The sequence below is a fragment of the Caretta caretta genome, chromosome 4 (assembly GCF_965140235.1).
Source record: "Caretta caretta isolate rCarCar2 chromosome 4, rCarCar1.hap1, whole genome shotgun sequence".
In the NCBI taxonomy this organism is placed as follows: domain Eukaryota; kingdom Metazoa; phylum Chordata; order Testudines; family Cheloniidae; genus Caretta; species Caretta caretta.
The window spans coordinates 90,867,652-90,883,609 of NC_134209.1; the positions used below are offsets into that span (position 1 = coordinate 90,867,652).

Here is a 15,958-nt window from a genome sequence, read left to right on the forward strand (position 1 = left end):
CTTTGCTGAAGCAGTCTTACAACATTAGGAATCTAATCTGGGGGTTATATCAAGAAATCAGAGGTGGCGGCATCTGCTTTCTTGTTTTTTTGCCTGCATTTGAACATTATGCCTTGGAGTGCCAGAACGTTAGTGGCAGAGCACCTTAATGCCATGGTAGCACGGCAACAGCAGCATTTTCCACCTTGCAAGTCTAGCAAGATAAGCCTTTATGCTGAACTTTCCATAGCTAATTGAAGTGAGTTGTCGTCATAGGTCAGTTGTGAAGAGCCACCAGACATGTTAGAGGCATCCCATTTCCCATCATGACATCAGTGTATCTTTGTTCACCCAGCAGGACAAACTGACATTTCAAGGTTTTACGTAGTAGTGCAAGGCAATGTAAATAAGCATAGGAAGTAGATTTTATCTGCTGCTTATGTACAGGAGAAAGCACAGGAGAGCCTTCTCTTTCTCTCTCTGCCTTCAAATACTAACAGACAACATAAAGCAGCAAGAACAGACCATGGGGGGGGGGGGGCGGGGGAGGAAGGGGGGAAGGTCGGTCGGGAAGGGGAGTGTTGCTGTCAGCTCAGCTGGTGCTTTCTTCTCAGCCAAGGTCTCTCAGGCCATTAGTCACATGCTGAGCCCTACAGCTCCTGCCCACTAGGCTAAAGGTAACTAGCAGACAAGTTATTCAGGGGAGGGAGGGCAGGCCAATGGCAAGAGAGTCTGGAGTCACACCACTGCACAAAAGGGCAACAGACAAGAACACAATGTTTGTCTCAGAAACTCACAACTGGCCGTGACATTCATAAACGTCTGTTGCCAGCTCACGCCTCCTACCACAAGAGGAAGAGTCAATAGGCTTTTAGAGGGAAAAAAATGCAGTGGATATTTTGATGTTATGTGGAACAAATACTGTTTTTGGAAGCTGGTAGTTATTTACTCAGATGCTTAAGCTGTTAAACCTTATTGAATATTGTGAAGTTAGATCAAAGCAAAACTAAAGAATGTGAACATATTTGACTTTAATATAGTATGTTGTAAAAAGACTGAACACCAGATAAAGTAGGTGTTTACTAGTGTAAAAATAGATATGAAAATTACACTTAAATTCAGGATGCTAGTTAGCTGTATGCTAGCACGATATGGTTCCCTTTAAAATGTTACTGCTACAGAATGGTCTCAGTTTACAATCTTAAAATCTGTTACTGCAATGAGTTACTCAACTAGGCAATAGGAGAGCAGTCTAGCTCACAAGAGGTCTACACAAGTGTTTGGAGAAGAATTAGGTTGCCAGAGACTGCAAATAGTCATAGAAATAGTTCAGGGTTTCACAACACCAGTAGGAGAGCAGAGAAGGATGGTCTTGTAACTAGGGCACTAGTCTAGGGCTCAGTTCAATTCCTGGCTCTGGAAGGACTGTGACTTATGGGAAGTCACTTAGCTGGTTTCCACACTGTGCCTCCAGTGCCCTGTGCTGACTGGGGTGTTTTTTCACATCCCTGAGTGAGAAAGTTGCAGCACTGTTAATTGCCAGTGTAGACAAGCCCCTAGTGAATACTTTTTGTAATGAAGGTAAGGCCACACAGGCATAGGAAGAACAGATTGACCAGTGTATAACTCACAAATGCCAAACACTAAGTAAAACACAAAGATGCAGGACCTTTCACCTACTTCACTCTGACAATGCCCAGCAGCTCTGATTGCCTTGTCTTCACTACAGAGGCAAATTAAGGATGTGCACACAGGTCTCAGAGCCTGGGTCAACCGACTCAGCTTGAGCACTGAAACTCAGCAAGAGGGTGTGGGGGAGGCCTCAGAGCCCCCAGAGCCACCCAAGGGGGAACATCTACACTGCTATTTTTAGCCCCATAATGCAAGGCCCATGAGCTCAACTTAGTTGGCCTAGGCACATACTTGGTGCTGAAAGGTCTCCCTGCCCCCAACCCAGAGTAGACACACTTTAGCACCTGGTCCTTTTCTTCAAGGCCCTATGTCAGCCAAACTTAGCTCATCTGAGATGAGCTAGTCAGCATCAGCATAAGATGAAAGGTCTCCCCCTTTTGTTGTGACACCTCCCATACAATCCACTCATGGGTCTAGACCCCACACCCATCCCTTACAGGGCAGGCTTGATCCTCATCTCCAAGTGCCTCCTTAAGAAATCGAATCAATTTTTTCCCAGTCCTTAAACAGGCAAGACAAAAGCTGGCTGATCACTTGCTTTTGTTGCATGCCAACCTCAATCCTTCATCTGTTTTCTTAGAGATGGGCAATCCTATCTATTGGTCATTGGCAGGTCTAGCACACTGCTATCAAGGTTAAATAGTGCTGGAAAGTCAGCAAGATCAGGTGACTCATTTGGAGCCCTGGGCACTTGGGACCCCTGCAACGAGCGTGTGCTGCAGACCTGTGGGATCGGTCGATGCTACGCACGGCTCATGCGGAGCCTCATGGTCTTGGACACCATCCGATGGTCCAGGGACATCTACATCGAACACATCACCGGCCACCGACAGTACCAGGAGGTGAGAGCCGGTACAGCATCGTGCATCAACTATGGGAAAGGGACTGAGAGACTTTTTCCATTGGACCATATGAACTGGAACCATAAACTCATTGAACATTAAATCCCACCAAATGAGAGTAGATCCATTCTCATCATCGTATCCACTCATTGTACTCCACACCTGAATATAGCCATTATATGGACAACATACCCCCATGGGTCAAAGTACAGACATTGAGCTGTTAAACTTTTACCCCCAATCGGGGAAATTGCAGGTTTTGTATTCCTTACGCCACCCGCTCCTAAACCGAATTTTGCACCCCTTGATAATCTGTACCTTATTCCCGGATAACCAGAAACTTCTATGCCTAAACTCTGTACCGTTTTCTTTTTACTTCAACATTATCTTTAATTACTGCTCTTTTAGCAAGCTGGAGACCTTTGAGTAAGCTGTTTGCTTGTTATCCTGATATCTGAATGGCAGAGAATGTAATGTGACATGCAGGACCCTAGTCAAACATGACAGGAGTAGCAAGTGGCACCATTCCTTGTAGAATGGAAGACATAGCAGTACACCCTAAAGCAGTGGTTCTCAGCCAGGGGTCCAGGGCCCCATAGGGGGCCTCAAGCAGGTTTCATGGGGGCGTCCAAGCAGGGCCAGCATTAGACACACTGGGGCCCAGGACAGAAAGCCAAAGTCCCACCACATGGGGCTGAAGCCCAGGTCCCTGAGCCCTACCACCTGGGGCTGAAGCTGAAGCCTGAGCCATGTAGCTTCATGTGGGCCACCTGTGGCATGGCAGCCCCAGGCAATTGCCCTGCTTGATACCCCCTAACTCTGGCCCCAGCTTTTGTATACAGAAAATCAGTTATTGTGGCACAGATGGGCCATGGAGTTTTTATAGCATGTTGTGGGGACCTCGGAAAGAAAAAGGTTGAGAATCTCTGCCCTAAAGGAAGCAGACTCACTCTGTGGAGCATAAAAGCTTGTGATGCTCAAACTGATAAGCACATAGAGATGCACCTGAAGACATATAATGCAAGAGAGTTTAAAGTTTTCACATATAAAGTAGACAGTATTAAGAAGCTTTTACTGTACCATGACCAAGATTAGCAGCTAGTTTTGCAGTGGGTTTTGGCAGAAAGAAAATAGGTTAGATCTTTTCTCAAGTTACTCTATTGAAAGAGACTCTGTAATATACCTACCTTTAGGGAAACAGCATCAATTTCCAAATACTGACATGCAGAGTTGACTTTCCACTTGAGAAAGAATCCTTCTGAGCTCTTCAGATCAGTTCTGTTAAAATCTTTTGTGCCACCCAGGCAAAGAAAGCTTCCTTCTGACACATAAGTAACGAGCACAGCATCCAAGACTGATCTTCACAGCAAGGACAGAATCATTTGAGGCAGTAAGCAAAATTGGCAAGATACTGCTATTCTTTGCTCCTCCCACTCATGGTGTACAATGATCTATTTACAGAGGGCTAAGCACTCCCCTATTGTCTATCAGTAACCAGACATCATTCCAGTGCAACGGAAGAAAACAGGAGAGTAGCAGTCAGCTTCTGTATTGCAGAGAGAAAACTTAAGAACCAATAGTTTCTCTCCACCCAAAGGCTATGGCTACATTATGCGAGCTTACAGCAGCACCACTGTAGTCCTGTTAGTGCAGACACTCAGCTGATGGAAGAGAGCTCTCCTGTTGACTTAGTTCTCCAGCCCCACCAGCAGGGGTAGCTATGTTGGTGGGAGAAGCTCTCCCACTGACATAGCGATATACACTCAAGCACTTCGGTCAGTGTAACTTATGTCACTTGGGGGGGCGAAGCTTATTCACACCTGAGCAACATAACTTACACCTATGTAAGCTGTAGTGTGTACATAGCCAAACATTTAGATTTGGCAAAATGGCTAGCAAAGGGGTTGTGAGTCTTGCACTAAAGAAAGGTTTAGTGACTAGTACTATGGAAACTTGCTCTAGTTGATTGCCACTGCTGCCTCCTACAAATTGAGTGATATCTGCTAAGATTTCCCCTCTCCCATCATTTGGAAAGTGTCCCTCTAAAAGTTACCAGACTATACTTATGTCTAAGTGGGCCATTGCTGTTACATTAAGTGTACTGCAATGCACCTGGATTGCCATCAATTCATTACATTCCCCCTCTCCCCCTTTTACTGCTGCATGTTGCTGTACATAGTTAGCAGGGGATGTTCTTGTAGTACCCAAGTCTAAAAGCCTGAATGAGGAAGAGACCCAGTCTAGAACCTCATTCCAGCCACGTATGAAACCACAGCACAGGAGAGGGTGCCGCTGCAGGAACCGATACCCACCTCAAGAGATGGTCCTTTTAATATGATGCATACAGACTTAAGTTTAGTCTAGGAAATTAATCTAGCACTTACGAAAGCAAGTTCTCCTGAACTTCTCCTCCCACCCAGGCAGAGGTCTGGCCTATACTGAAAAGTTACCAGCTAACATTAGTCAGGTGTATGAAAAAATCCACACCATCTGACATAGCTATAATAACCTAGCCCCCAGTATAGATGCATCTATGCCAATGGAAGAGTGCTTCCATCCACATAGCTACCGCTGTTTGGGAAGGCAGTGTTCCCACACCAACATGAAAACCCCTTCCATTGCTGTAGGCTGTGTCTACAGGATGCTGCCAGCCAGAGCTCCTGCAACGTAGCTATGCTGGTATAGTCTTCATAGTTTAGACATACCCCTAGTAAAGACTGATCAACTTACATTAGTAGCCAGTGGCCTCAAAGGGCTTAAACAAAAAAACAAAAAACAAAAAAAACTACACACAACAAGAGCTTTGACGTCTCCGACTCAAGGAATATTTCCAACACACCTCAGAACATATTAATCCACAGAGACCTTCCTACCAACATTACAAAAAGAAGGATTCTAGGTGGACTCCTCCAGAAGGTCGAAACAGACTGGACTTCTACATAGAGTGCTTCTGCCGACGTGCACGGGCTGAAATTGTGGAAAAGCAGCATCACTTGCCCCATAACCTCAGCTGTACAGAACACAATGCCATCCACAGTCTCAGAAACAACTCTGACATCATAATCAAAAAGGCTGACAAAGGAGGTGCTCTCGTCATCATGAATAGGTTGGAATATGAACAAGAGGCTGCTAGGCAGCTCTCCAACACCACTTTCTACAAGCCATTACCCTCTGATCCCACAGAGGGTTATCAAAAGAAATTTCACCATTTGCTCAAGAAACTCCCTGAAAAAGCACAAGAACAAATCTGCACAGACACACCTGGGGTATTCTATCTGCTACCCAAGATCCATAAACCTGGAAGTCCTGGACGCCCCATCATCTCAGGCATTGGCACCCTGACAGCAGGATTGTCTGGCTATGTAGACTCCCTCCTCAGGCCCTACGCTACCAGCGCTCCCAGCTATCTTTGAGACACCACCGATAGATTGTAGTTTCCTCAGGAAGTCAGTGATCTTCCTGAAAACGCCATCCTGGCCACTATGGATGTAGAAGCCCTCTACATCAACATTCCACACAAAGATGGACTACAAGCTGTCAGGAACAGTATCCCCGATAATGTCAGGGCAAACCTGGTGGCTGAACTATGTGACTTTGTCCTCACCCATAACTATTTCACATTTAGGGACAAGGTATACCTTCAAATCAGTGGCACTGCTATGGGTACCTGCATGGCCCCACAGTATGCCAACATTTTTATGGCTGACTTAGAACAATGCTTCCTCAGCTCTCATCCCCTAATGCCCCTACTCTACTTGCGCTATATTGATGACATCATCTGGACCCATGGAAAAGAAGCCCCTGAGGAATTTCACCATGATTTCAACAATTCCCATCCCACCATCAACCTCAGCCTGGACCAGTCCACACAAGAGATCTACTACCTGGACACTACGGTGCTAATAAGTGATGGTCACATAACCACCATCCTATACTGGAAACCTACTGACCGCTATTCCTACCTACATGCCTCCAGCTTTCACCCTGACCACACCACACGATCCATCGTCCACAGCCAAGCTCTACAATACAACCGCATTTGCTCCAACCCCTCAGACAGAGACAAACACCTACAAGATCTCTATCAAGCATTCTTACAACTACAATACCCACCTGCTGAAGTGAAGAAACAGATTGACAGAGCCAGAAGAGTAACCAGAAGTCACCTACTACAAGACAGGCCCAACAAAGAAAACAGAACGCTTCTAGCCATCACCTTCAGCCCCTAACTAAAACCTCTCCAACGCATCATCAAGGATCTACAACCTATCTGAAGGACGACCCATCACTCTCACAAATCTTGGGAGACGGGCCAGTCCTTGCCTACAGACAGCCCCCCAAGCTGAAGCAAATACTCACCAGCAACTACACACCAAACAGAACCACTAACCCAGGAACCTATCCTTGCAACAAAGCCCGTTGCCAACCATGTCCACATATCTATTCAGGGGACACCATCATAGGGCTCCTGTGGAAACTTAAGCATATCAATGTCCAAAATTTCTTGCCAAGCCACTCCAAGAGTATGCCCCCAGCCAGATTACAAATATATTAACATTAGTTAACTGGTTAAGAACAGGGTTAGAGACTGCTTTGCCTGAACAGTGTAAGCCAGAGAAAAGCTTGCTAAAGCCATTTTCGAACAGTTTTCCCAACTAGGTACGGAAAAGTAGATAGGAAAGGTTAATGTCTAAAGTAACTGCCTTATCAAGCCCTATCATAGGATCCAACCAGGGCATCCTGGACTCTACCCCACACCAGACACCTATGTTGCAGACACCCCTTTGAACCCAATTCTCCAAATATGCCTGATCGTCCATAGGTTCTCCTTTGAAACTTGGGAACTACAGCTTTGAGTGCTGAGATTACACATTCTTGTTGAACACTGACATCTGAAGATACTATGTTTGCCCTTAAAACACAGTCCTAGTCCTACAAAGAAGTTATTCTACATTAACCCAACTTAGTATCACTTAAGAATTAATAAACCAGAATGAGAGATTTTTGAAAAGGGTAGAATGTTTAAAAACTAGTGGCTTCAACTTAATAGGAAGCCCTTAAAAAGCTAATTTTCCTTATTCTGTATTAAGAGACTCTACCACTCTGAAACCTGTCTACCTTTGACGGTTTATAATGAATGCTGTACAAGTTCATATACCACACATAAGGGACCCTCTGGTTCAAGTGTTCAATTCTTAGCTGTATTACTAGTTATTAAAACCATTTTAAAAAGGCATCCAGTTATATTTAAGAAAGTAGCATGATAAAGGTATCAGTTGTTTTAGCTTGCACACAGAGTCCTGAGAGTTACATCAGTTCAGAGATGAATCAGAGTCAGGTCCTGTATTAGAGTAGAGTATCATTTTCACTTTCTAGCTCTAATACATTACAGCAGTGGTTCTCAATCTATTTATCACTGTGGGCCGTATATGCAGCCCATAATGTATTACCTGGGCCACAGGTTGAGAACCATAGCACCCCCCTTGTCCAGTGCCTCCCGCCCATAGACCCCTCCACAAAGTGAGGCCAGGAGTGGAGCTCTGGGCAGCAGGGACACTGGACACTGCTAGACCCTCAGTGTGGCCAGCAGTCCCAGACCCCAAACCCGCCAGGCAGCCTTCAGCACACAGCTGGGCCACAGCTGTGTGTTAATTGGGCCACATGCAGGCTGCAGGTTGAGAACCACTACATTACAGTAACACCACAATGTTTGGACTATAGACCCTTCAGAAAAAGGTGTGTTTAAACAGTGTTGCTCAACCAACATTTAACAAAGAAAGGAATTAGTCTAAGAGCTTTTGGCTTTAAATATAAAACTTCAAGCCAGTTTGACCTGACAGCATCCCTTTGGAGTAGAGTTTCTACTCAGTCATTGAAAGGAGGGAGAACTAGACCTGCAGAAACAAATGCCACTTTTTCACCAAACTAGCTTCAGTTTACACAGTTTAGATCTAATGCTTTCCTTAGCTTTAACACAAGAACAGCCTCAGATTGGATTTGAAACCCTGCATGGGACCTCTGATCATGTATCACTGTTATATCACTCTGTTACCCAGAGAAACAACACTGACCAGTCCAGTTTTCACTTAACTGAAGAGTAACAGATGCCTGAGGAGCACATTTCAGTAACATATTAAAAAGCAACAATGTTACAATGCTTAGAGGGTTAATTCTAGTGTCCCTTTAAACAAGGGAAAGCTAACTCATACCAAGGGAAGTCTCACATACCTATAACCCCAGTAGCACAATACAGCATAGCACTGATCTGTACAAGTCTACCATTTCTTAGCACTAAGCAGAGGTTGTTTAATTAGATATGACAGAGTCACTTTCAGAGTGACTTCTGAGATCCAATACAGGAGGGTCACTAGGCAGTTTTCACTGAAACTCACCACCACATGGCCCTATATCTGTAACTTCTATTTTAGAAGTTCAGCAATACATCCTCTAGAACACCATTTCTCAACCTTTTTGATACCAGGGACTGGCTTGCTGCCTTCCTAAACTGTGTCCAGGAGATCCCAGGGACTTGCACTGGTCCACAGACCCATTGTTACAGGTTTCAGAGTAACAGCCGCGTTAGTCTGTATTTGCAAAAAGAAAAGGAGTACCCATTGTTGAGAAACACTGCCCTAGAAAACTAGACCCAAGTCCCCTCCCACAAGACTTGTGCTCTTTTGTTCGCACTAGTGCAGGCTTTGCTTGTGGAGTGCAAGCTCTTGTGCGGCATAGCACCACATGAACGGTCCTGCAGTGAAACCAAGAGCACAGAGCCGCTTTCCACAGTCACCAGGCAGAGACACAGAGATGGGGCGGGGGTCTGCCAGCCCACTAGCTGCACCGGCGCTTCCCTAACACACGGAAATGGAGAGGAGGCTTTCAAGCCATCTGATCAGCTTCGGGCTGAGGCCCCTGCCAGAGCCCCAGCTTCCCGGTGTGCCGGAGCGCCCGCTTCCCCCGGCGCGCCGGAGACAGACAGCGTCGTGTCAGCCAGAGCGATCAGCCGCGGAGCGCCCAAGAGGCCCGGGCAGGCGGCAGAACAACCGCAGCGCCAGGGGCTCCGCCGGCCCCTCGCGCTATCTCGCCGGCGGGCTGCGGCAGGGCAGGGGAAGGAGCCGGCATCGCCTCGCGGCGCCTCCGCGGCCCGGGAAGAGCCCAGGCGGCAGCTCGCACCGAGCGGAGCCCCCTCCCCGAACCCCCCGCAGGGAGCAACGCGCCCGCGGCGACGGCACCGCCGCCTGCCTCACTCACCGCCCGGCGTAGCAGCTACAGGGCTGTCAACCAGCGCCCTCCGCCCTGACAGTGCAACGCCGGCCCCCGGCCCGTCCTATTTAAGCCGCCCCCACAAGCCGCCGCCGGAGCGGCGTGTTGCGTGTGCGCCGCGCCCGCCCCTCTCTGCCCCCGGAGCCGGCGGGCGCTAGGGCCGGCGGGGTAGCCGAGCCGCCGCGGGCCAGTAGCGAGGCAGCAGGGCCTGGGCGAAGACAAGTAACCAGCGAGAGCAGGGCGCGCGGCCGGAGCGCCGCGGCCGGGTGGGGGACAGGGCCGGGGAGAGAGGGGTCCGGGCTGGGGGCGGCCGAAAGAGCCAGATCCATTGGCGGGCCCAGCAGCGTGCTGCACAGACCGAGCCCAGCTCCCAGTGCTTCCCGGAATCAAACGTGACCCCAGGCGGCGTTAGAGATGAGCCAAGAGCTGTTTGCTCAGGTCCAGAGTTAAATGGCAGGGAGGGAGAAAATGGAAGAGGTACGGGGGAGGGAGAGAATGCATATGTGCAGCTGAAGCTTTGAAAATGGAGGGTGGAGAAGACAAGACAAAAAACTATTTCCGAAACAGGGAGTTGCAAAGTAGGCTCTTGTTCCAACTACGGGGAAACTGGGTAAAGAGATCTCACAGGAACAAATCAGTGTCCCTCGTCATCAGTCCTGAAGTGAGCTTTAGCCCACGAAAGCTTATGCTCAAATACATTTGTTAGTCTCTAAGGTGCCACAAATACTCCACGTTCTTTATACCTGTCTCTGAGGTTTCTTCTACTCTGCCTAAGTGCACATCATATCCACAAATGTGGGTTCACAGTTTCACAGCTCCTAACTGGACCATAGCTGGGGAGGTTTGTTTCTACGACTAACAGCGCCGTACTTCCCCCAAACATTGATTCACTTTCCTTCTCACCTCTGTAACTTTATAGACACTTTTAGGTCAGTATAATCTATGTTACATTAGTATAGTAAACAGACTAATATTTATATAACAACCTCCCCCCCCCCCCCCCGAAAGGAAGATGTCTAGGAAAATAAAAAATACAGAAGCAGGTCACACTTTAGTGAGCAGAAAGGAATTTTTGAAAATCCAGTCAAATTTACATGGAAAGAAGAGAAATGTGGTAGTGGCTATTCAGAAGGTCAAACATGGGATTAAAAACTGAAACCACAGTGACCAATGTCATGCATTTTTCTCCATTGTTAGATTTTACAAACAAGCATCAAGTAATTAGTACATACATTGTTCCCTAGCTGTGCAATTGTAAGACAGCTGTAAAAATCCACCATAGTTTCATCCACGTCTTTAGTCAGAGTGGTTGGAAAATAAGGGCCTGGTTTTGCAAAGTACTCAAAGTGTCCTCTGTGGGAGCTGAAAGAGATCAACCACACAGGAAACACTCAGCATCTCACAGATAAAGAAATTGAAGTAAAGAATATAAAGGAGTTTTCAGACATCTAGATTTGTTTCTGGAGGAGTCCATAAAGTTGCCATCCATGGTGGATTTTCTTGTATTATCCTGACTTCCTGAGGACAAACACATGCCAGTGATTACAGGACATTCATGGATTCCAAATTTACTTTCACAGCCTGCAAAACTTCATCATCTTGCAATTGTGATACAGCACGGCCAGAGGGCAGCAGGAGAGTGTTTGTTTTTTGTTGTTGTTTTCTTTTTGAAGCAGAAAAAAGTTTGATTTGTGTAACACTTACAAAGAGTCACCAAAAAGGATAAAGCAAAACTATGCAACAAAACAAAAGCAAACACAAGGTATAACATAGCAGCCTTCAGGAGGCAGAAGTGTTCAGGCTAGCCTGGGCCCAGAGCGGGTGGGCTTCCTTGACACTCGTGGTCTTCCACCCTCCTGAGTTACCTGGTGTCCTAGAGCGGGGGGGCTTCCTCGACACTCATGGTCTTTCACCCCCTCGAGTTACCTAGTGCCACGCACAGTGTCACCGATTATCCCTCTCCTGAGAGTGCCTGACAAGATGGGCATGGCTGCGGGGTGGGCAGTTTGGGGGTGGGAGGGACGTACACCACGTGTGATAGGACCCCTCCTAGGTGACAGTGATGATGGTATCCACAGCGGCAACGGCTGGGGCTCGGGTCTCTCGCTCTTCCCCTCAATCAAAGGGTCAGACGGAGGGAACCGGATGGGGTCACCGAGCAGAGAACCTTGGACAGCGCCCACTGCTCCTCGAAGGTGTCAAGGGAGTCGGTGGACGCGGCCCAGAGGAACTCCGCCCGGATACGTGAATGTACTGAGGATCGGAAAACGGCCCCACAATCGCAGGACGCTTCATTAGCCAACCTCCTCTCTCTGGTTTTATAAATGGCTGTTTTAGCTAGGGCTAAGAGGAGGTTAACCAGGAGATCCCGCGATTTTGTGGGGCCACGGATGTGTAGATAAAAAGGTGAGGGGAAAAATGTAGCCAAAAGCATAATAAAATATTTGTGAGGAGCCGGAAAAGGGGCTGCTGCCTGGCACACTCCAGATATACGTGCGCCAGGGTTTCCCTCACATTGCAAAAAGGGCAAGTATCCGGGATGGGGGTGAACCGTTTCAAAAACACGCCCATGCTCACAGCTCCATGAAGGAACTGCCAACTAATGTCCCCGACGGGCCTCAGAACCAAGGTGGAATACAGGCTGGCCCACCGGGGTTACTCACCCTCTAAAGGTAGCAGGAAGTCCCACCACTTTGTATCAGGGCAGGACACCAGGGTGTGGGCATGAAGGGTGTGAAGCGTGAGTGTATACATATTTCCGTGGCGCGATTTGGAAGCTGACTGGCTGCAGTTCATGCAGCCGGCTCGCAGTGAAAGGGTGAGGGGTTTGTGAGGATCTACGGGGTAGGGGCCCAATTGAAAGGTCCGGCGGGCCTGGGGTAGAGGGTGGGCGGGGTGCGCCCTCGCGCAGGGCTCGGTTGAGATAAGCCCGAGCAGCAGGCGTCAAGGCGGCCTTCACCTCCTGAAGTACGCGCGGGGGGGTACGAGGTCTGGAGAGCCCCATGCGCTGAGCGAGCGTCACGGGATCCAGCCAGTCTCCCCGGTCGTAGTCCAGGAGGTCTCCGACTCTCATGACTTCCGCCAGGACCAAACTCTGGCGCACCGAGCGGGACTCCACCACCTGCACACGGAGCTGGGGGTTGTGTAGCAGGGGCTCCGTGAGGAGATCTGCTCCCACGGTGGCCGCCACGGACCTGGCCGTTGAAAACAGTTTCCAGGTCCGGAGGAGGTCCTGGTAGAAGACCGGCAGCCCGGAGAGGTCTCGCAGAAAACCTCTTGGACAAAGATAAAAGAGCTGCCGGTCGTATTGGAGCCCTTGGAAGCGGCGCAGGAAGGCGTGTGCCAATATGCTTCACGTCGAACTACCCACACTATAAAGGAGCCTCTGCAGGGCCTGGAAGCGGAAGACATGGACCTGAGTGTGCAGACACTTCAGGCCCTGCCCTCCTTCCTTCAAGGGTAGATGAAGAACCCCAACAGGGGCCCAGTGCATTCCTGACCAAAAGAACTGTAGAATCGATGTCCGGAGGTCGGTCAGGAAACCCAGGGCCGGGACCAGTGTGTTGAGCCGGTACCAGAGAGTGGACAGGACTAGTTGGTTAAGCACCAGTGCTCTCCCTCGGAGGGAGAGATATCGGAGTAGCCCAGTCCATTTCCGGAGCCGCTCTATCACCCCGCCTTCTAAATTTTGCCAGTTCTCCGGCGGAGAAGGGTGCGTGGCAGAAAGGTAAACGCCTAGGTACAGCAGTGGGCCCGCGCTCCACCGGATGGTCTGAAGCGCGGGTGGGAGGGAGCTCACCTGCTGCCAGTCCCCCACCGCCAAACCAGAGCTCTTGACCCAGTTGACTCGGGCGGAGGAGGCTGCCGAATAGATGGCCTGGCAAGCCTCCACCCGCGCCAAGTCCCCCAGGTCCTGGACCACGAGGAGCACGTCATCGGCGTACGCCGACAGGACCAGCCGCAGCTCCGGCTCCCACAACACCAACCCCGTCAACCTCCTGTGGAGGAGACAGAGGAAGGGCTCGATCGCCAGAGCGTACAGCTGGCCCAAGAGGGGGCACCCCTGCCGTACTCCTCGCCCAAAGCTGACCGGTTCGGTCAGGGTTCAGTTGAGCCTAACCAGACACTCTGCGGAAGCATACAGCACCTGGAGGAAACTCACAAACTGAGGTCCGAATCCAAACGCCTGCAGAGTGCCCAGGAGATACCCATGGTCCACTCTATCAAATGCCTTCTCTTGATCAAGAGACAGGAGGGCGAACAACAGACCGTCTCTACGCCTGAGTTCCAAAAGATCTCGGACTAGAAATAGGTTGTCAAAAATGCTGCGACCCGGGATAGTACAGGTCTGGTCTGGGTGGATCACGTCCGCCATCATGGACCCTAGCCGCAGCGAGATTGCTTTCGCTACGATTTTGTAGTCCGTGCTAAGGAGCGAGACGGGACGCCAGTTTCGTAAATCGCAGAGGTCCCCCTTCTTCAGCAACAAGGCGAGCACTGCTCGCCTGCACGAAAGGGGGAGGACCCCGCCCTGCAAAGACTCAGCCCAGACAGTGGCTAGGTCTGGGCCAAGGATGTCCCAGAACGCGCAGTAGAACTCCACGGTCAGCTCGTCCATGCCCGGAGATTTATTGGTGGGCATGCGACGGAGGGCTTCCGAGAACTCGGCCAGGGTGAGAGGCAGCTCTAGTCGGTCTCGGTTGCCCACGCTGACCGTGGGGAGTTCCTCCCAGAGCACCCTGCAAGCGCCAGGATTGGTCGGATCCGGGGAGAAAAGGCTTGTGTAGAAGTCACGGGCCCTCCCACACATCTCCACCGGATCTGTGAGGGGGGCGCCGTCTTCTGCTAGAAGGCAGGTGACGTGTTTCCTGGCCCCCCTCCTTTTCTCCAGGGTGTAGAAGAAACGGGAGCCGCGATCCATCTCCCGAAGGAGGCGGATGCGGGATCAAACAAAGGCACCTCGGGCCCGATGGTCCTCGAGGGCCCGGAGCTCCTCCCGCTTCTCCCAGCACGCTCCGCAGAGGAACGGGTCCTCAGGGCTGGCGGCTAGACGCCTCTCCATCTCTAAGACCTCCCATTCCAACTGCTCTATCGCTGCATTTCTCCGTCGGCTGGTGCCCCGGGTGTAGTCATGGCAGAAGAGCTTGGCGCGCACCTTCCCTAGATCCCACCATCGCCGCGCCGAGGGAAAGGCACACCGCTACTCTCGCCAGGCCAGCCAAAACTCCCGGAAGGATGTCACGAAGCCCTCATCCTCCAACAGGCTGTTGTTAAAGTGCCAATAGGCCAGCCCCAGCCTCTCTGCACAAAGGGAGGCCGTTATGGTAGCTAAATGATGGTCGGAAAATGGGGCCGGCCGAATGTTGGAGGAGTGGGCCTGTGAAAGATGGAAACGGGATAAATAAATACAGTCCAACCGAGAGTGGTGTGACCGGTGGGCCTCCACCCAGACAAAGGTGAACGCGGAAGTGTCATCTGGGTGGTGGTCACGCCAGACGTCTACTAGGGAGTGATGTTCAACTATTTCTCGGAGAATGTTCGCAGTGGCTGGGCTCAGCTCGGCCCCTGAGCGGTCCTGTTCCTCGAGGGTGGTGTTAAAGTCCCCTCCCAGGACTAAGCATTCGTGAGAATCTAGGGTGCTGAGGAAGTCGGACACCTGCTGATAGAATTGCTGCCACTTCGGGCTCGTTGTCGGGGCATAGATGTTAATGAGGTTGACCACGAGCCCCTCCATACGGACTCGGAGATGCAGCAGGTGGCCCAGCACGGCCTCAGTGACCCCTAGCACCTCGAGCCGTAGGTTGGGGGAGAACAGGGTTGCCACTCCAGCTTGTCGGATCGTGAAGCGGCTGAAGTAGACCCCGTCCCCCCACTCCAGCCACCAGCTGTCCTCGGCGGTCGGATCGTATGGGTCTCCTGCAGGAAAACCACAGAGTACCCCCCTTCCCAAAGGTAAGAGAGCACCTGGGACCTGCAGAGAGCCATCCTACAGCTCCTGGTGTTCAAAGTTGCAATAATGAGGGGCGTCATGCGGAGGGCTGGGGTGGTGGGGGTTCCCTGTTGGCGGGGGTGTTTGCAGCCCCCGGCGGGTCGCGCAACAATCAGTGACCCATCCCGTGAGTAAATCGTCACGGAAGCTGCGGGCCCGCCCATAGGCCATGGCGCCGTGCCTTCCTTTCCCT

At 50.3% G+C, this 15,958-nt stretch overlaps 1 protein-coding gene across 3 annotated transcripts in view; it reads right to left on the bottom strand.

Annotated features, from left to right (window-relative positions):
* The window catches only part of ACSL1 (acyl-CoA synthetase long chain family member 1), a 58,231-nt gene extending 48,358 nt beyond the window's left edge, over positions 1–9,873 (bottom strand). For 2 of the 3 annotated variants that reach the window (XM_048847927.1, XM_048847928.1), the window contains exon 1: positions 9,765–9,873. The gene's annotated coding sequence lies outside the window, so the exon portion shown is untranslated. Of the gene's footprint in view, positions 1–3,700; positions 4,343–9,764 lie in introns of those variants that run through there. The other variant, XM_048847929.2, reaches the window with a different exon arrangement.
* Between the last annotated feature and the right edge of the window lie 6,085 nt (positions 9,874–15,958).